Source organism: Crocodylus siamensis, chromosome 15, assembly GCF_052110815.1.
Source record: "Crocodylus siamensis isolate JL-2025a chromosome 15, ASM5211081v1, whole genome shotgun sequence".
Lineage (NCBI taxonomy): Eukaryota > Metazoa > Chordata > Crocodylia > Crocodylidae > Crocodylus > Crocodylus siamensis.
Genome location: NC_143409.1, coordinates 47,989,177 through 48,010,112, shown reverse-complemented (window position 1 = coordinate 48,010,112; position 20,936 = coordinate 47,989,177). Strand labels below are relative to the sequence as shown.

The 20,936-nt window shown below is 47.1% G+C and overlaps 2 pseudogenes across 1 annotated transcript; both read right to left on the bottom strand.

Moving 5' to 3' along the window:
• Positions 1–1,183: 1,183 nt before the first annotated feature.
• LOC149852638 (butyrophilin subfamily 1 member A1-like) lies at positions 1,184–3,168 on the bottom strand (annotated as a pseudogene).
• Positions 3,169–4,868: 1,700 nt separating this feature from the next.
• On the bottom strand, positions 4,869–18,137 carry LOC149852637 (butyrophilin subfamily 1 member A1-like; annotated as a pseudogene). The gene is made up of 7 exons (XR_016439262.1): positions 18,128–18,137; positions 16,024–16,372; positions 13,188–13,469; positions 10,661–10,765; positions 10,289–10,309; positions 7,263–7,289; positions 4,869–6,748 (listed from the first exon to the last, which is right to left on the bottom strand). The product of XR_016439262.1 is annotated as a butyrophilin subfamily 1 member A1-like (transcript).
• Positions 18,138–20,936: the final 2,799 nt, after the last annotated feature.

Sequence of the window (20,936 nt, the reverse complement as noted above, 5' to 3'; positions counted from 1 at the left end):
CTCAACAGCCTGTACAGGGATCACTACATATGTCTTATAAAGATCCTCCACCCCACACAAAATGGGAAGATTGTCACACAAACACCAGCATCCTAGCTGAAGCCAATATTACCAGCATTGATTCAGTGATCCTCAAGCACCAACTTCACTAGACCAGACATTGTGAGGGGATGCCTGACTCTTGACTCCCAAAATAACTGCTTAGCTCCCAGTCTAGGCTTGGCCTGAGCTCTCACAGTGGCCAGAGGAAATGCTGCCAGGGCACAGTGAATGCATATATCTAGAAAATGGATGCCAAGTTGAAAAGCTAGGAGGAGCTGGTTACCAGCTGTCTGCAGTGATGACTCAGGCTCAAACAGTGGCCGTCCACTGCAAGGTGAAGCATACTGCCCTCAACACAGAGAAGAGAGGACAGAGAAAAGATAAGCGCAGGAATCACTGCCCACAGCCTACTTTCCCCCGAGGAAAGACCTGTAACTTCTGCAAAACGCTCAAGGATTGGACTCTTAACTCACCTGAAGAGCCATCACTGAATCATGGCAGAGGTCATCCCTGAATCAAGGGATCAGTGACAATGACATCTCTTGCTGCACGGGTCACTTTTAACTCTGGATGCGGACAATTTAATTCTTTAGATAAGTTTGTTTCCTCACAGTTTATACACCAGTAACTCTGAGCAGACGTGACACTGATATTTCTTACTATCATAGCCCCTGTAAGGAGTGTGAGCAGGAGCTTCACTTCACATTTTCTTGATTTTCCAACATGTGAACTTGGGTTTTTAAATGACTGGAAAGGGCAAACTGATGACTGATGCAGTGGGATTTGGCCACAACCATAGAAAAGTTTTATGTGTGTCTGGCTCACGGGCAACACAAGAAGGGATGCTGCAGTCCCACCAGGCTGACATGGGAACTTGCTAGGGAGGGGAATCGGTTTTGTTAGTGAGCAATGAAATCTCTTAAAGAAACCTGCTCACTCCACAACATTTATGACACAGAAATAAGATGTGAAATAAATCAATCACCAAGCAAAAGATACTTTGATATTTATTACCAACACCTTTATCAACTGTAATAATGTGTCCAATTAATCCATTGGGAGTGATTTTTCAATAATTACAATGAGGGAAAAGGGCCAAAATTTGTACAAGTCATTTTTTAAGCAGTGGCAGCGTCTCCACTTCTCAGGACCGCAGGCTCTGAGCAAGGAGCGCTGCAATGAACACCAGGGCCAGGTACAACTGCATTTCCCAACACAACCGGCCCCGGGTTTTGGAGCCTCCTCTTCGCCGCCCCTCACCCGACCCCCGCAGCTGCACCCGCCAGTGCCGGACCCCACAGGCCCCCGAGGGCCCTCGGTCATGCAGGAAATGACCCACGGGCCAGAGACGGACCGTCCAGCTCAGCCACGTCCTGCTCTCCGTGGTTGGAGGATGAAGAAACCCAGCCTGCGTGTCCAGGGTCACGGACACGGCCCCGCTGATCGTCTGCAGGGAGAGGAGTCCTCCAGGGTCACAGACATGAGCACGACTGAGGCCAGAGGGACAACTAACACGTCCTGTCTTGTATGTTTCCTTTCCCTCTCACCGGCGCCGTCTGAGCTTGATTTCACCAAACAGCACCCAAAACCAGGGCCGGATCATGTCCCCTGCAAACGAGGCCAGTGGGAAGGTGAAGATCAGGGCCCCGGTGTCAGCATCGAGAAACCACACCTGCCCCAAAGTAAAGTCCAGATACATCCCGACCCGGCTGAGCAGCCGGTGCAGGGACAGGCGGGTGGGTTCAGGGGCAGTGAGACCCTCGTAGTGATCCCCCCAGCACTACACAGCCCAGACCCCCTCCTCAGGGCTAAATCTGATCTTTCCCTTCCTCCTCACGGACTCTGTGGCCACCCCCATTCTCCACCATCCCCCCTCCCCCACCTCCACCTCTCACCAGTGTCTCCCTGAGGTGAATCCCTCACGGCCCAGCACACAGCGCTCAGAGTCAAATCTCTCAGGATTGTCAGACAGATCCTGCGGTGTGTCTGTCTGTCTCACACTCTTCCCATGGTCAGACAGGATGAGCTCAGGATGAGCCGTGTCTGGATCCAGAGTCACCTCTGCGGGGAAAGGAGATACGGGAGCGTGAGGAGCAGAGCTCAGCCCGAGGACAGGGGGTGATCGAGGCAGGGGCAGCTTTGGCTGCAGCTGGAGGTGAATCCGGGATTGACCTGAGCGGGAAGGAGTCCGGAGACCTCAGCAAAGGGCAGGGCCAATTCCCCCCCGGCAGGAAGAGACGGGCCAGGGACAGAAACGCACCGGCTGGGCCAGGGCTGGGACACGGGATCGTTCCCCTCCTGCACCTGCCGGTCACAGGCAGGGAGGAGAGACCCTGGGGCTCAGGAGAGCCCAGCAGAGGGTGTGAAGGGGAGAGCATGGATACAGCTCACCTCCCCGAGCACTGTCCACTGCCTGTCTTCAATCCCACTCATTTAAACCTTCCCCGCTCTCATATTTTGGGGTCATTTCCTAGAGAGGCATTCCCCCTCCAGAAAGAGACAGCCAAAGAAATATAACATTTGGAGCAGATCAGTCCACATCACAAAGATATGTTGTGTCCCAGGCTTCAAGTGCAGGTCCAATTTCCAAATTTTTCAGAGCTTACCCAAAAAGACCAGTCTAAGACATAGCAGGTGAGAGGGATTGACATACATACACAAATAGGAAGAGCTTAAGGGAAAAGTGGAGAGATAATGTGTGGGGAAGTGGGAGTGAGGAAGCCATAAGTGACATAAGTAAAGGTAAGATAACTGTGTCAGAAGCCAGGAATGTACTTGGTGTCTTAATAAAGAGAGTGAGGGTATTGTTGGAGCTCTGCTGGTCCAGGAGGCAACAATGTTTTGTGGTATCTCTTATTGGTTTTGTCAGGGACTCGAACCCCAACTTCCCAGGTCCGTTGTCTGACCGCAAGAGACAGGCAACACCAGCAAGGTCTTATCTCAAAGCTCTTTATTGAAGCATGCATACAACAACAAAGAGCAGCCCGTCTCCTCCAAGAACCAGCCCCCCTTGATAACAAGTAAGCAAGTTTATATAGACAGTTTTGCATCACAGATGCTACACTTAATTGACTCAAGCTCTATGGTTAGTTAAAAAATTTCTGGTGCGCATGACACGATACGCATGCAGGTGGGAATTTCCCACTGTGAAAGAAAACAAGATATTAGGTCAGTGTCAGAAAACTCCTAATAAGTTCAAACTGGCTTTTGGCTTGTTAAGTAACAGGGAAGAGGACTGTATCTTTGATTGTTTCAGCTGTGTCTTTGAAGCACTGAGTCTGCTTTGTAGATAGCTTCTGCAGTATTATCTATGGTCTTATTAGTTAATTTCTACAGCTACACAATAATAGGTTTTGAGCAGTTCTTACACATAAGCATCTTCCTTATCATCAAACATGCAACTTTCTTTTCAGCACTGTTACTTATGCTAGTGGGTTCAAGGTAGGTTCAGTTTGTACCATCCCTTTTTATCAGCTCACATTCCAAATGTTAAACTGCATACAGAAAGCTCATGATTATCCTGTTTGTGGCCTCTCAGCAGTATTTTTCTTTGTGGACTTTTCAGCCTGCTCTTAAACATCATATATATCAGTTTGACACTATATTTGGAAGAGCTGTTGGATAAAATTTTGGGCATCAAGTGCCCATCCTCTAATAAATGAGGAAAGATGAAAGATTATCTCATGATGGCTGGATGGAAAACGAAAGCAACCCCCAAAACTACTGAAATTATACCAGCTCGCCTCCTCTTCCAACTTATGGAAACGTCTGCTCCATCTGTCTGGGCTTATAGCAAGTATGATTGAGAGGAGTAGTCCCCAAATAGTCCCTACAAGTCAGTGGCTGTTTCAAGAACTGCTGTGTCCCCAGCAGGGAACAATGGACATAAAAGGAGAGTGGCATCCCCGCATGGACAGGGTGGATGACTGCAGGAGAGAAAAGCTGGATTCTTTCTCTCCCTCGTCACCACTCATTTTGATGACAAGCAAACTGTGGGGAGCAAAAAGCAGGAGGAAAGGAGCGAAAGCTACGGGAGAGTGAACAGACACACAGGGGAAGAGATCACAAAAAGGAAGAGACAGCAGCACTGGGTAGGTGGAGACAGCAGAGGAAAGAAGTAGAGATAGACCAAAAACTCGCAGTTTAGACAAAGTTGTCTTGGTTTATGAATGTGAAAACAGGAGCTCGCATAGCTCCTCCACTCAGCCACGACGGCCAACTCCATTCCCTTGCAACGCCCCTTTGTCCAGGTCTATTCAGCAGGCAGCTTCTTGCTCTGTCCTCCGACTGTCTGGTCAGCCTCAAGTATGGTTTTTTTTTGTTGTTCCACCCAAAAATATTTTGATCCTGGCCCCACAATACTCAGGCCTTCCAGTCTTTGCCCAGTAAGGTTTTTCACTGAAGTGACTTTCTCCCTAGTCCTTTTATTATGATGTATATTTAATTTCTCCTTTCTCGCCCTGCTTTGTTGCTTGAAATACCCATACTTTTCTTGCTCTCTCCTTGATTTCAACTACATTCCTATTTTCCCCATTTTCCAATTTCTATATTTGTCAGGCTGTTCTTTCAGACAGAAAGTTCACTTTGCCCCTTTTCCACAGATCACGACTTTGTGCTGCCTTTTCTATAACAGAGGCAATAAGGGAGGTAAGAACAGCAGCATCCAGTGGTTGAGGTAGAGCAGGCCTGGCCTGGGATAGTGGCTGGGGCACTTTGCTGGCTGTGTAGCCAAACATGGCAGGGAATTGGGGGAAGGGGGAGATCAGGAGGAGGGGGACAGGACCTCTCAGAAATCTCTGCAGGAGACAGGCAAAGAAGGTTCTGGAGAAGCAGGTGCAGTCCCATGCAGATCCATTATTGTGTCATGGGCTGCCACATCTCATGGTGTGCTTTGAAATGCATGAGGATGTGAGAGTCCTGTCATGAGGAGTGACATCCCCACCCACTGCCAGATTGGGATCTATCATATTGGGCATGGGCACACGTAACACTATGGGCAGAAACACATTCTCCACCCCAGACAGGTGCTCTGGCAGCTTGAGGGGGCTTCAATGGCCCAGTCCTGATCCCTTCAGGCCTCTGAGGGACCTGCCTGTTTTTTTACATGTATAGGGAGGCCTTCACATCCCTGTAAGTGGTAAAACCAGTGTGTGTCCAGGTGTGGAGGCACAGGACTCAGGGAACACTGTGTGTTTTGTACCTTTACTCCGAGATTTGCGTGACCTGGGGCCACCACCCCGGGACCTGTGCTGGGTCCTGCACTGGCCCATGCAGAGGAACAGATCAGTGTGAGTCCCAGTGTAGGGGGCACAGGAGCTGAGTAATCTCCCATGCCCTTCACCTCCAGGCCTGGACCATGCTGACCTACACTGGAGATATCTTGGCTCCTGCACCCACCTCTCCCTCCACCCCGTCCTGCACTGTGCCTCTGCCCGAAGCATGGGTCAGGGTGGATCTGGACAAGGGGGCACAGGGCACCAGGGACTCCCTGGCATCTGTGTCACTGCAGGACCTGATGTGAGGCAGGGAGGGACAGAGGACACATCACCTGTTCTCCGACATCAGGCAGGAGACCAAATGTGGGACAATGGGACTGTGTGTAAAGCAGATCAGTGTCTAATGTGATCCCTTTCAATTTGGGAATGTCTGTTGCTGTCATTACTGACTCCAAGATGAACATGGGCCAACAATGCGAGGCCACGGCTGGCAGGGCTAACCGCACCTTGTCATGCATCCACAGGTACATCTAAAGCAGGGCCAAGAAGGTGATCCTCCCCCTCTACGCAACACTGGTCAGGCCGCAGCTGGAGTACTGCATCCAGTTCTGGGTGCCGCACTTCAGGAGGGATGTGGACAGCATGGAGAGGGTCCAGAGGAGGTCACTCACATGATCTGGGGACAGCAGGGCAGACCATACAATGAGAGACTGCGGGACCTGAACCTGTTCAGGCTTCACAAGAGAAGGCTGAGGGGGGACGTGGTGACTGCCTATAAACTCACAGGGGGGACAAGAAGAGTTTGGGAGAAACCTTGTTTCCCCGAGTGCCCCCTGGCATAACAAGGAATAACAGCCACAAGTTGTTGGAGAGCAGGTTTAGATTAGACATCCATAAAAATTACTTCACGGTCAGGGCGGCTAGGATCTGGAACCAACTTCCGAGGGAAGTGGTGCTGGCTCCTACCCTGGTGATGTTTAAGAGGAGGCTTGATGCCTACCTGGCTGGGATCATTTGAGCCCAGTTTTTCTCCTGCCCAGGCTGGGGGTCAGACTAGAAGACCGACAAGGTCCCTCCGACCCGACTTCTATGATTCTATGAACATAAACCTGACATAGTGAGTCGGACCAATGATACGTCTAATCCAGTCTCCTACCTCCAAAAGAGGAAAAAGTCAATGCTATAGGAGGGGAGGCTTAAACGCTAGATATAACTAGAGTGATCTTTTCCTTATTCCTACACTCATTACTCTCCCTGCCATCCACCAGCACTGGTCTAGAAATGCCAGAGGACACATCTCCATGCTATCCGACAAGCAACTATTAATATATATAGTAATCTTAATTAACAATTAATACCTATATTAAACTCAATAGTATTCATCTATTACAAGATATAAATTAATAGGCTCCCAGTGCTGGAGAGACTTGGCAATTGATACAGTCTGAACACTGTACCTTTTTCCAGAGGCGGTGCGGTTTGTCCCAGCCCTGAAAGCAACCACGGAATCAGACATGAGAACTCAGTAGAAGAGATGTATAAACAAGGCATTATTGCCTGCAATGTCACATTGGGACAAAATAGATCTAAACCTTCAGTGTGCCGTAATTAATAACTGAGATACAGAGTCTGTGACAGGTTTTCTGTCAGAGGACCACACACACAGATCACATCCTGCACATGCTCAGACGACACGGGTATAGTTACATGTCCAGGCTGCCAGGGGAAATAGTATTTCTACTTGTGCAAAAGAGGAATTAGCACTTACATGATTAAAACCTGCCATTTCCACTCACAAGGGGAAACAGAAAGTGCCGTGTGTGGTGGGGACTTCTAGGTTCCTTCCAAAAAAATCTGACCATAGGAGATTTTGAGTTCTTTGACCTTAATAACAAGGACTTCTTGCCAGAAACTATTAGTGAGCCTAAGAATTTGACTGGAAAGGAAACAAAGGGAATTGAAATAACAGGAAGAGACCATTGATTCAATATGAACTTTCATTACCTGGACAGATCACAGCTCTTTTCCACCCTGAAACGAAGAGAAATAGTGGTGAACATTTATGTGAAGAAATGCAGCTGTAGAAGGATTCTTGGATGAGGAGCATCTGGCCAAAGCAAAAGCCAGGAATGACCAGAGTGATGCTGGACACAAATGGGGCAACTGGACTAACTGGGACACTGTCCCTTCACGTCAGTAAATCCATACGGACCTCATCCATCAAAGTGATGTCAAATCTCTAGGTCATTCTTAACTGTGGTGACCAGGGAGTAGGGCCGTGCAAAATGAAAGCACTCCATTCGACCAGCATTTGGACATTTCGACAGAACAGTGTTTCATTTTGATGTTTGTCCTGAGTCGAAATGGCTGTTCTGTTCCTTTCTGTCAAAACATTTTGTCATTTTGACTCTGTATTGACATTTCACCCATAGGATATAATGGGGAAGTTCGACAGGCTATAACTGTGTCATTTCTGGCCTGATTTCAATGAAACTTGCAGGTAGCCCCTTCTGAGGGCATGAAGCATGCCAAGATTTCAGAAGATAGATGCTGAGGATTCAGAGAAACTGTACCACATTATCTTCAGCAGCAAAAATCATGTCATGTGTATAGTGTGAAGCTGCAGTGGGGTCAAAACTACAGGAACGGTAGCCCCTGCTGAGGCAACAAAGCCTGCCATGGTTCAAGGAGGTAGGTGCAGAGAGTTCAGGGAAACTGTACCCCAAATCTTGAAAGGAAAACTCATGACACCTGTATGTGTTAACCCACAGTGGGGTCAAAACTGCAGGCATGCTAGCCCCTGCTGAGCCCATGAATCCTGCAAAGTTTCAAGGGGATAGGTACTGGGATTTGGGGGGAACTGCACCTCAAGCTGTGGACAAGCAAAACTCGTGTCATGGGTGTTTGTGTAACTGTCTGTCTCGGGGCACAGGGGAGGAGGAAACCACTTCAGGCCTAGCTGCTAGGCCCTGCTGCGGCCATGACACCTGTCAGCTGTTGAGGAGATCGGTGCGGGGGGCTCTAGGGCCCTGCACCCCTGGCCGCTGACAGGCAAAACTCGTGACATGGGTGCTTGTGCAACTGCTGCCTCTCATCACGCAGCAGGACTGAAGATCCCCCATCACTTGTCACCAAGACCTGGGGATAATAATTGGACGCAGTATGAACACAAGCTGGCAGTGCGATGCTGTAGCCAGCAGGGCCAACAATACGCTGGCCTGCATCAATTACTGCTATACCAAAAGCTACATCTAGGGCTCGGTGCACAACTGTTCACCAGGGCAGCCTTGGGGAAAACTAGGAGTAATGGTCACAGTCTGGACACCCTAGTTGTGAAGTACTTTTTCCTAATGTTGAGCCTCAAACCATCTTCTAGGAGTTTGTGACCATTACTCCTAGTTTTCCCCAAGGGTGCCCTGGTGAACAGTTGTTCACCGAGCCCTAGATGTACACTTCTGGGGTAATGGTAAGCCACTACCGAGTCTCCTCTTGGCCTTCTTTTCAGGCTGAAGAGTCCTAGGCCCCTCAGCCTTTCTTCATATGGCTTGCCGTGCAAGTCTCTGATCATATGGGTAGCCCTTCTCTGGCCTCTCTCAAGGTTTTCCACGTCCTTGTTAAGGTGCAGAGCGCAGACCTGGACGCAGTACTCCAGCTGCATCTCACCATGCTGAGAAGAGCTGAGTAGAGCAGGAGAATCACTTCTTTGCAATCGTTTTGCTGCAGATGCATCAATTGATGCCTGCCAGCGTATTGTTGGCCCTGCTGGCTACAGCATCGCACTGCCGGCTCATGTTCATACGGCCCTCAGGTTTGTGACAAGTGATGGGGGATCTTCAGCACAAGCACCCATGTCACAAGTTTTGCCTGTCAGCAGCTAGGGGTGCAAGGCCCAAAAGCCCCCCTGCACTGATCTCGGTGACAGCTGGCAGGCATCATGGCCTCAGCAAGGACTAGCAGGCCTTCAGCTTTCACCCTGCTATGCCTTAACGCACACAGTGTCACCCATGTCATGAGTTTTGTTGTACACAGCTTGAGGTGCATTTCCCTGCAAACCCCACAGTGTCTCCTTGACACTTGGCAGGCTTCGTGGCCTCAGCAGGGGCTAGCATGCCTGCAGTTTTGACCCTGCTGTGCATTATCACATACATGTGATACAAGTTTGGATCTCAAGATTTTGGAGTGTAGTTTCTCTGAATCCCCTCCACCTATCTTCTTGAAGCGTTGTGTGCATACTTTATGCCCTCAGAAGTGGCTCCCATTTCTGCAAGTCTTATCCAAATCTGGCAAGACATGACAAAGTTATAGGCTGTTTCATCATTCCCCATTATAGCCTATTGGCAAAACATCGAAACGTTTTGACTTGCCTTGTTTTTTTCGAGGCTCTTGTGACCATATCTGTTTCATTTCGATTTTGCTATTTAGACCTTGAAACAGATTGAAACAGCATTGAAACAAAACTAGTGACAAAATTTTGCACAGCCCTACCAGGGAGCCTTACTATCCAAAGACACCACTGACTTGGACCTGCTGTACCATTTCCCAGGGGAGGGCCTGGCTCCAGAGATACTCCCATTATTGCCATCTAGGCTAGATTGCCATTAGTCATTCTCTCTGACCTGACCGAGAAGTTTCTAGTAGGTGCAGCATAAAGATGCCTATTTTCTCCATGGCTTGGGGTACCTTGTATACATGAGACACATGTTGAAGTATCTTCACTGATTCCCAACCACACTGAGATGGCACCTTAAGCTTTGGTTCAAACTAATTAATGGCAGCATCTCCAGTTACATTCATGTTCCAATTTCACTTCATGAACTGCTGCAACAGCGGCAGCGCTCTGGGCTAATAACGATGACAGAGGCCAGGAAGGAGTGTCTGAGAGCGCTGAGCAAAGCATTCATGACCAAGGGCATCTTAGTGTTCCTGTCGGTTTTCTGTTCTTTCTAGCATGGAGAGTATGAATCTAACAGCTAGCTCTAGCTATGTTGAATACCGTGGAAAAAGCTGTGCTGGACACAGAAAAAACTTACCAAGTTCTCGTTGAAGATTTCCTGAATTCAAGAAAAAAGATACATTGATTAAGTGCTTCACTACATATACTACTTCATAAGTTTAAGCCTGGCACTTTGTGCTCTGTGCAACAACCTCTCTGTGGTGCTTATCTGCATACCACCAGCAGTATCCAGGGTCCAGTTGCTGAGAAGTCCTCCTCTTCCATAAGTTGGAAGTGGAGGCACCCCCTGCCAATTGCACTTTGCTGTGCTGGAGGTTTGGGGTGTGGCACAGTGCCTACCTGCCTCCCTTTGCTTGTCTGCAGTAAAATCTTATTCATACACGCTTTGATTTATTAGAATAAAATTATTCACTAACTATACTATATATCCCCCCCACCCTGTATTTACCTTTTATTTTGAAGAGATATACATTCAGGATTGTGAAACTTAACAGAACCACTAGGATCATGCTCAGCACCACCATCCAGGGATTCACACTCGGAAAAAAGAGAACTGAAAAACAAGATGCCCAGGGGGCTTGCTTTAGTTTGTTATTGGTGAAAAAATATCAGATGTATTTATTCCAAGGCCATCCATTAATAGTTCATCTCAGGAGTTGCCTGAGATATGAATGAGAGCAGCAACTCCTAGAGTTGCAAAAAATCAGAAATATGCTTTAATAACCACCAAACTGACTTTCCATAGTGATTTATCATGAATAAACAGGAAACATGCTAGCTCACCTTTACACAGCTAAGTGGAAATTATTTAGCCATATAACTGCGATTTTTGGCAATTATGCCGTGTTTGGATAGTTTTTCTACCTGTAATGGAAGAGGATCAATCTTTATGTGAATCTGTTAGAAACAAAATCCAGAAATACTTTAAATACTCCTCCATGTTCTCCATCATCACACAACTGCTAGCCGTTGGTCTTTTTTTTCTGAGTAAAGCTTTGGGATCTATATGGAATTACATACATGCTCCAATATCTTCACAGCCATAGTATAGGGTACTGAGCATGCTCAGGAGGAAGGTCTAGGGTAAGCACTATTATACATCTAAATAGTGCATAAAAGCCAAAATAATCACACTTACAGAACTATATGCTAAAGGGTCCTCCATTCAGAAAAGCCAGATTGGACCCAAATGGTGGCAGGGGATGTGTGGGTTCGGACCTGAAGTGGGGAGGAGGGGCAAAGTGAGGTCAGATCTGATCCGGCGTAAGGGAGGTGGATCAGATGTGAATGGTGTGGGGGAAGGGGGTGGGGTTGGACAGAACCAGGGGTCGGGGGGGGCGGTCAAACCAAAACTGGGGGGAGGGAGCAGAGTTGGAGCAGAAGTGGGGAGAATGGGGGGAAAGATTGGTCAGACCCAAAGCGGGGGGGAAGTGGGATCAGACCTGAAAGTGGTGTTTGGGGGGCGGGTTTTTAACCCTACCAGGGGGGTGGATCACACCTGAAGTGGGGGAAGTGGGGAGTGGGGTGCTGGGATCAGACCCGAACCGGGGGGAGTGGTGTTAGACCTGAAGTGGGGTGGAAGGGTGGAACAGGGTCAGAACCAAAGGGAAGAGAGCGGGTAGGGTTGAACCTGATGTGCAGGGGAGGGGTGGGAAACGGGGTCGGACCTGACTGACCGGGGGGTGGACCTGAAGCAGGGTGGATGGTGTTGGATCCAAACCAGGGAGGAGGAGGGGTGGGGTCAGACCTGAACTGGGGGGGCAGGGTAGGACCCTCAGTTGAGGGGAGGGAGTGGGGAGCGGTGTCAGACCCAAACCAGGGTGGAGGTGGGGAGCGTGCTACTATGCAAAGCGGGGTGGGCAGTGTCAGATCCAAACGAGGGGTTTAGGGCTGGCGGGGGCAGAACCGAAGCAGGGCAGAATAGGACCCAAACAGGCGGAGCGGGGGAAGTGGGGTGATACCCGAACTGGGGGGAGAGGAAGTGCTGAATTGAATGGGGGGCCTGGAGTAGGAGCCTTAGTGGAGGGAAAGGGAGGGGGGAGCAGGTTCAGACAAGAACCAGTGGGAAGGTGGGGTGGGGATCAAGGTCAGACCTGAAGCAGCGGGGAGGGTGGAGAGGCAGGGTTGGACCCAAAGCAGAGGAGGAGGGAAGGGGGGAGTGCAGTCAAACCCTAACAGGGGGGCGGGGGCATGCGGACTCAGAACCAAAGCAGGGAGGGGAAAGCTGGTTCATACCTGAAAAGGGGTGAGGGGGCCAGGGTCAGACCCATACTGGATGGGGTGGCGTTGGACCTGAAGTGGGGATAGGTGGGGAGTGGGTTCGGACCTGAAGCAGGAGTAGGGGCTGAGGGGAGGGTCGAGTCAGACCCGAATTGCAGGGAGCCGAAGGTCTCTTTTCCTGACCCTATGATGAGAGGCTAAGAGCCATGGGACTCTTCAGCCTGGACAAGTGCAGGCTCGGGGGCGATCTGGTGGCCACCTATAAGTTTCTCAGGGGTGACTCACCAGGATCGGTGGGAATCAACAGAGCGCCCCAAGGGAAGACAAGGTCAAACGGTCACAATCTTCTCCATGACCATTTCAGGCTGGACGTAAGGAAGAACTTCTTTACTGTCCAAGCCCCCAAGGTCTGGAATAGACTGGTGCCGGAGGTGGCTCAAGCACCTACTTTGAACACCTTCAAGAGACACTTGGATGTTTATCTTGCTGGGATCCTGTGATCCCTGGTGACTTCCTGGCCCTGCGGCAGGGGGATGGACTCGATGATAGTTTGAGTGACTGTGTCTGCCAGTTTCTTTAAGGTAAAATTTCCGAAGTTCAAGGGAGATAAAATCCAGGTTCAGATAAACTGCGAACACACAGTTCAATGGATTTCTATCATGACCCCGTGGAAATGCTAGCCATGTGTGTTTGCTTCGTGTGTCACTTGGTTTCCAGCGGAGGTGGTTCACTGTCGGGTTTGGATGGAAACTGACCTGATATATGAATTGCTGATTCCTTCTCCTGGTCGAGGAGGCTGTTCCTGATCCAACAGGACAAGTTCTGGTTTGAATGTCCGTTTATGACTACAGAAATTTCTGTTTCAAACAGGCCATTCACCTTTGGGGATATTATTTCAGAGAGTGATGGTATATGATGCCCCTGGGCATTTCTCCGCAGCACCTGGGGCTCTGGGTACCACTCAGCTGATCGACACGTCACGTGGATCCCTCCCTTCTGGTAATGCTCCACAGCGATTACAGGCCTAGAGCCTAAATCTAGAAAAGGAAGAAATTATATTTCTTAAATCTCTGTGTCAATTTAGCAGAAGTCCCAAAAGCCTGTTTCTGAGTAACCACAGAATGAACCTTTGCAGACATGACATCAGGCAAAGGAAAGAAAGCAAATGAAACTTAAGAAGATCAGATTAAACAGAGCAGAAGGGCTTAAAGCAGGTAATCCAAATATAGTATTATATATATTATCCAGTTCCAGGACAGAGTCTGGAACCAGTACTGTTCAATATATTCATTACTGTCTTGTATGAGGGAATACAAAGCACTCTGTTCCTGTTTGCAGATGACACCAAACTATCAAGTGGGGTTGAAACAAACTTGTGAGTAGGGAGCAAGTCCAGGTGGATTTGGACAGGCTGGGGAAGTCGGCAGAACAGAATAGGACGCAGTTTAACAAAGACAAGTCCCATGTGTTGCATCTAGGGAGGAAGAATCATCAACACTCCTATAGCCTGGGAGGTGCCATCCCAGGTAGCACAGCAGCGGGAAGGGATCTTGGAGTTGTAGTCAACTCCAAAATGAACAAGTCATTAATGCGATGAAGTAATAAGTAATGTGGCTGTGCAATATTTCCCCAACCGTTTCGTTTTGACATGTTTTTGACTCATTTTGAGGCTGAAACAGCAAAATTGAAAGGAAACAAAGGGCGTTGAAACAGCCTTGAAACAAAATGAGGCTAGTCAAAACATTTCAAAAGTCAAAATGTTTCAACCATAGTGCTTCATCCCTGGCTCAAGATCACTCAGGGGACAGGAAGTCAGCCCAGATGGGCTGACATCCCATCCCCATCTGAGCTAGTGAAACATGGAAACAGTCGAAACAGTACGGCTGTTGGAAGAGCTGTTTCAAATTGAACTGAAATTCAATATAAAACGCTGTTCCATCAAAACCTTGAAACTCAAGTGAAACAAAACAGTGCCTTTTCGGACATCCCTAATACATAAAGCAATACCACACTCTTTCTTGCATAAGTAGGTGAATCACAAACAGGTCTAGGGAGGTGACACTTCCCCTCTTTGTAGCATTGGTCAGGCCGCAGCTGGAGTACTGCATCCAGTTTTGGGCACCAGACTTTAGGAAGGATTCAGGACGACCAGTTAATGGACCTGAATCTCTTCACCTTCTGCAAGAGAAAGCTGACAGGTGATCTTGTGGCCATCTATAAACTCATCAGACGGGGCAGCAGGAAATATGGGATACAATGTTTATCAGACGGCCACTGGGGTGACTAGAAAAAATGGCCACTAATGGCAGGAGTGCAAATTTAGACTAGACATCAGGAAAAAATTCTTCACAGTGAGGGATGCCAAAAATAAGAATACATTTCCAAGGGAGGTGGTGCTATCGCCCTTCTTGGAGGTATTTAAGAGGAGATTGGAGAAACACCTGCTGGGGTCATCTGACCCTGCACTGTTTCCTGCCCAGGGCAGGGGGTCAGACTAAATGATCTGATAGGTCTCTTCTGACGCTACACTCTGTGATATCCATGAAATTATATTATTGCTTTATCTTATAGTAATGATTAATGTAACTAAATGTATTGAATATTGTTTTATAATAGATATTTGTGTGCAAGTCTCTTGGATGTGAAAACAAAGCAGCCACATCAGTGAAAACTCTAGATCAGGTGAAAGGAAGGGGATAAGAAATCCTCCCTTCCCAGAAGTGTACATTTCAAAGGAACATAAATCCCAACCAATTGACATCATCCAAGTCCACAACAGAACTGGTTCAGTTCAGCTTCAGAAGTTTCCATAAAACAATGACATGTGAACAAATGCAATCCGAGAACTGTAGATTATTAAAAAAGCCATATATAAAGATAGGGTAAAGGCTGGAGGGAAATGGGGACGGGGTCGCCCACCCATGATGGAGTGGTGGTGATTAAGGAGATTGTAGGTGTATGTTAATTTCATGTCTAAACTTCCAACAGAGGTCCAGATCGGAGGCTAAAATCTTGTCTCTCTACTGGGCAAATGGTTACAAGGTTTTGCTAAGAAGGGCTGGTTGTAGAAACTTATCCTGGGAATTGACTGACTACAGACTGGCAAGATTCAAATTAAACAGAAAAAGAAGGAAATTAGGACTGTAACTGAGGTATGGGGTTTGAAAAGAGAAAGGTTTATCTCAGGGGAACATCTGGGCTTTTACAACCTAGGAAAACAGAGGCAGAAAGGGATATGTTTGCTATCTGTAACTATATTGGGGAGTAAATATGATGAACGAAAAAGCACTATTTAGGCTAAAAGTCAATGTTGGTCCAAGAAACAATGGATATAACTTGGATGTGAAATTAGAAGGTCCCAAGCACTGAGAAATCAAGAGCAAAGAAAAACAAGTTGCTTTTGAGATGTTGCTTAAAACTATTAAATACTGACAAAAATTAAAATATGCCTGAAATGTGAAAATGGCTGGATAAAATTGAAATACAGTGTCTAATTGTAAAATAATTCATACATAGCTTCCATGAAGCTGGCATACTTCGAAAGAGAAAAAACCTGAAAACCACGCAGATAAACTGAGACAAGCCACTGACCTGCTACCTTCAGTTCCATTACAGCTTCTTCATAAGTAATACCATCCTCAACAAAGCAGATGTATCGCCCTTCATCTGAAGGTCTAATATTGAGAATCGTCAAGGAAACATTTCCATCTGTTGAGTCCACCTTTCCAAAACGCTGTCCTTGTCCTGTATTCTGGTAACTGTTGTCTAAACTGATCTCTCCCATCACGGCACAGATGAGCATCATTTGGAAACTCAGGTCAGAACCACCTGACTTCCATGTTCTTAGCGCTCATATTGGGGGATAGGCGGCATGGCAATATGATGTCTTCCCCCACAATGGCAGTGATTGGCTGATCAGGTCCAACAACTGTAAACAGGGCTGTAAAATGTACCAAAAACACCCCAAAATAAGCTCAGAAGTAAAAAGAGAAATTTGAGATAATCAACATGACATGGATTACCACCTGGCAGAGTTTCAGCCTGGACTGGTAAAGTGTCAAATAAATGAAAACACAGGTTTAAAATAGAAAGGGCTGAGCAACTTTAACTGCAGCTGACTGACTGACATAAAATCTTCAGTGTCTGTGAAATGATAGACTATCCCGAATAAATACAACATGTGTATTTCCTTGTCATAGAAATGTCAACGTGTTTAATTGGATATTTTCTGAACATTGTATCCCAGAAAAAATTTTGGCACCTTGATGATTTAATCACATTTTGGGATTAGATACAAATATCAAATCATTGAAATATCACGTAAAAGAGAATTTTCCTGCTCCATATTGGCTTTGAAAAGCCAGTGGAGCGAGGAGAAGGAGGATGTTAGGATACTGTGGGAACGAGGAACATCGAAGCACACAGAAATATGGAAATATGATCGGGCGACAGATAAAGAGCTATTCTTCTGTATGCTTTGAGAGAAAGAGGAAAACTTTTTTATTTTAGATGTACTTATTGTTTCTTCCTACACAATGATGTTAATGTGATCTAGAAGTTCTCACAAATTCTTTTTCATTTGCTAGGAAAGACTAGAATTGGTGCAATGTGCCAATAGAAAACTAAATAAACCTTTCAGCAGAAGCAGAGCACACATTAGTACGGAGCAGACACCTACCTGATTCCACCTTGCAAATATGAAAAGTAATGAAGAATGTGAGTAAACCAGGCAGCTATGTGGAGACGCTGGAGATTTGGCACAATGAGGAAGGCATCTTCTTCACTGAAACTTGATCCAAAACACAAGGGAATGGGAGAAAAGTATTTGTCTGGAGAACATAAGAAACTATGAAACTATGAAACATAGAGCGCTGGTTACCACCGTTGTGTACTGGATGAGATAGCAGGAGGACAGCACGTACACATATACAAGGGGAACAACCATAGTTTGAATAAACTTATGAAAGTGCAGAATTAAAACAGTCGCTGAAACAGAAATTCCAGGGTTATCCCTGATATCTCCCTCCCTTTTCCCCTAAATGAAAAATCATGTGTTGAGTCAGGTGACAATCAAGATTTTTCATTACATTTTAGACCATGTTGAATGAATGAGGTCTAGAATGATTATACCGTGCACTGGTAAAAAGGAAACATGGGGTCCAGATACAGTGACATGCCAATAGAGCTGTTCGAGGCAACATGAGATTTGTCTTCTTCAAGCTCTTCAGAGTACTGCGTCAATGGCTCTGGCAAGCGTGGAGAGTGTTTCATAGATTTCATAGACATTTGGGCTGGAACGGACCTCGGAAGATCATCGAGTCCAGCCCCCTGCCCAAAGGGCAGGAAGTCAGCTGGGGTCATAGGATCCCAGCAAGATAAGCATCCAATTTACTCTTGAAGGTGTTCAATGTAGGTGCTTGAACCACCTCCACTGGCAGACTGTTCCAGACCTTGGGGGCTCGGACAGTAAAGAAATTCTTCCTTATGTCCAGCCTGAAATGGTCTTTTAGTAGTTTATAACCGTTCGACCTCGTCATCCCTTGGGGCGCTCTGGTGAACAAACATTCCCCCAGATCCTGGTAGTCACCCCTGATAAACTTACAGATGACCATCAGATCACCCCTGAGCCTGTGCTTTTCCAGGCTAAAGAGCCCCATGGCTCTCAGCCTGTTGCCATAAGGTCTCTTTTTCTGACCTCTGATCATGCGCGTGACTCTTCTCTGGACTCTCTCAAGCTTCTCCACATCCTTTTTGAATTGAGGAGCCCAAAACTGGACAAAGTACTCCAGCTGCGGCCTCACCAAGGCCGAGTACAAGGGGAGAATGACGTCCCGGGATTTGCTTGAGGAGCATTTGTGGATGCAAGTCAGCATTTTGGTCACTTTACTAGCCGCAGCATCACATTGCAGGCTCATGTTCATCTTGTGGTCAATGATGACCCCCAAGTCTCTTTCTTCCGTAGTGCTAGCCAGCGTAGCACTGCCGAGCCTATAAGGATGCTGCAGGTTTTTCCTCCCAAGGTGGAGAACCTTGCATTTTTCGGTGTTAAACACCATCAGGTTCTTGTCTATCCATTTGCTGAGCCTGTCCAGGTCAGCCTGGATCGCCCTCCTCTCTTCTGGTGTGGATGCTTTGCCCAATGTTTGGTGTCATTGGTGAACTTGGCCAGTCCACTTCTGACTCCGATGTCCACATCATTAATGAAGATGTTGAACAATATGGGTGCAAGCACAGAGCCTTGGGAGACCCCACTGGTTACAGGACACCATGATGACTAACTTCCATCAATTACAACCCTCTGGGTCCCACCACAGAGCCAATTTCCCAGCCAGCGGATCATGGTGGAACCAAGGACACAATTGGCCAGTTTTGCCAAGGGATGATAATGGGGTACTAGATTGAAGGCATTGAAGATATATGACATCAATCTCTTCTCCCTTGTCCAGGTGATAGGTCAGTTGGTCGTAGAAGGAAGTGAAATTGGTCAAGCAAGACCTACCCGCAACAAACCCGTGCTGGTTATCCCTCAGGATGTTGGCATTGGCCAGTCCATTAAGGATGGCCCTTTAATAAACTTTTCTAAGACCTCCCCCGGGATAGAAGTCAGGCTAATGGGCCTGTAGTTAGCCGGATCCACTTTCCTCCCTTTCTTGAAGCTAGGCACCATATTGGCCTTCTTCCAGTCCAGAGTGCCAGGAGTTTTCAAAGATCTGTGTTGAACAGTTTTGATCAGTCCTGCATAATGAGCTGTATGCTCTGCAGTGTGGAGATGGTGTTTTGCAATGTCTGAGAGTTTCAAACAGTTTCACAATCCTTCACTATTTCCAACAGGCCAAGAAGCCTAAAGGAGTTTTACTTACAGACAATGATGCAATTATCCCAGGGTCCTAGTGTTAGACAGTCTCGTGGGATAACTGATGGAAAACAAAGACTCATCAGAAAAAGCTGCTGAGATATTTGGTTCCTGAGTTTGGCCATGGAAAGGCAAGCTTTGGTTCTGACAAAATGGAATGAGTGGAAATTAATATAGAATAAGAGTATAAATTCAGAGTGCTCCTGATTATTTTCTCTGTGGATAATTTTACTTCAGAATAAGTGTTTTGACATGTAGAGTTAATTGGGAATGGTTATTCTGGAATTACTCCCCCTGAACAGGAGACCTACACTGAGTGTTTTAACTTTCAGTCAATTAAAAGAGAAACCCATTTGACTTGGCTTCAGGCATATATGTTTGAGAAGGCTGTCCACCGCTGTGTAAAACTGGGCACAGGCTTCTGCCAGGTGTCCATTCAATCCTGCACAGAAATGCAGACATCATCTTTTGTTGCCTTTGTGGTGCCATAAACATTTTGTGGTGGCAGAAAGCAAAAGCAAATAGATATCTGTACTCTATGTCACACTACAATGTGTTTGCTAAAAAAGGTAGCAGTAATTTATGCTGCTTTATTGTGTGGATAACTACTTTCTTTATAGCAGGAAAGCACAGGCAGCCTGGAGCATCCTGCTCTCTCCACCCACCTCAGGCAGGAGGTCTTTGGGTTTGGGGTCTCAGCCTCGCATGCCTCAGGATTTTCCACGCAGGATCCGGCCCCTCAACCTCGGGAGTGCCTGCATGGCTTTCCCTGCTTCCAGGAGCTCTGGGGTGTGACTCTGGAAGCTGGGAAAGTTAAGGATGCCCCCTTCTCGATACGTACCTGTGGCAATCTCTGTTTTAATACTGTTCTCAGGTTGACTCAAAATAACTTTTCACAGTTTTTATGGGAGTTACGAAACAACAGTACAGAGGGCAAAATCTTGTTTTGCCTCATAGACAAGTAAGTGTCACATAAGTGTCTGTTTTATGAGTATGAATCAAATGTAATTCTACCTCACTTTTCCCACTATACAATCACACTTATAATAATACCTAAATCCACTATATGACAACTCTGAATATAGATAAACTGCAGGTAAATTCAGCTGCCAGGGAGATGTAGTTAGAGTCAGTTAGATTAGTAAACCAGGTAGATTCAGTTGCCACCATCTCCACTAGCGGGTGCTATCACTACAGCTATGTCTTCCCAGCTGTGGTCATGACAGCTCCCCAGTGTAGACAAATAATTGGTGAAAGTCAGTTGAAGCCCAAAGCAGTGTTTCTTTGGACTAACCAAGTAGCAGAGTAATCTGCACACTGATGTGGCTACACGATCCCCGTACTCAGGCTAACTTATTTACAGGCAGACTGGGTATCTTCATGCTCTGCTACAAACTATGGGGTAGACACACCTGGAGTTGTTTCACATTTCAAGTGAGTCTGGGAAACAATCACTGCATCAGGCTCTTGCATTTTGAGCAGCTTTTTCCTGTGCTGTGCAGGAACTGCCTTCTTTTAGCTGCAGATCATATAATACCCAGGGGCAGATCTGGATCTCTGTCCCCACACATAAAGGGGCAACCCACAGAGCTGCCTGCCCTCTGCCCGAGCCCTTCACAAGCTGCTGCCGGTTCAGTGCGAGAAGCTGGGG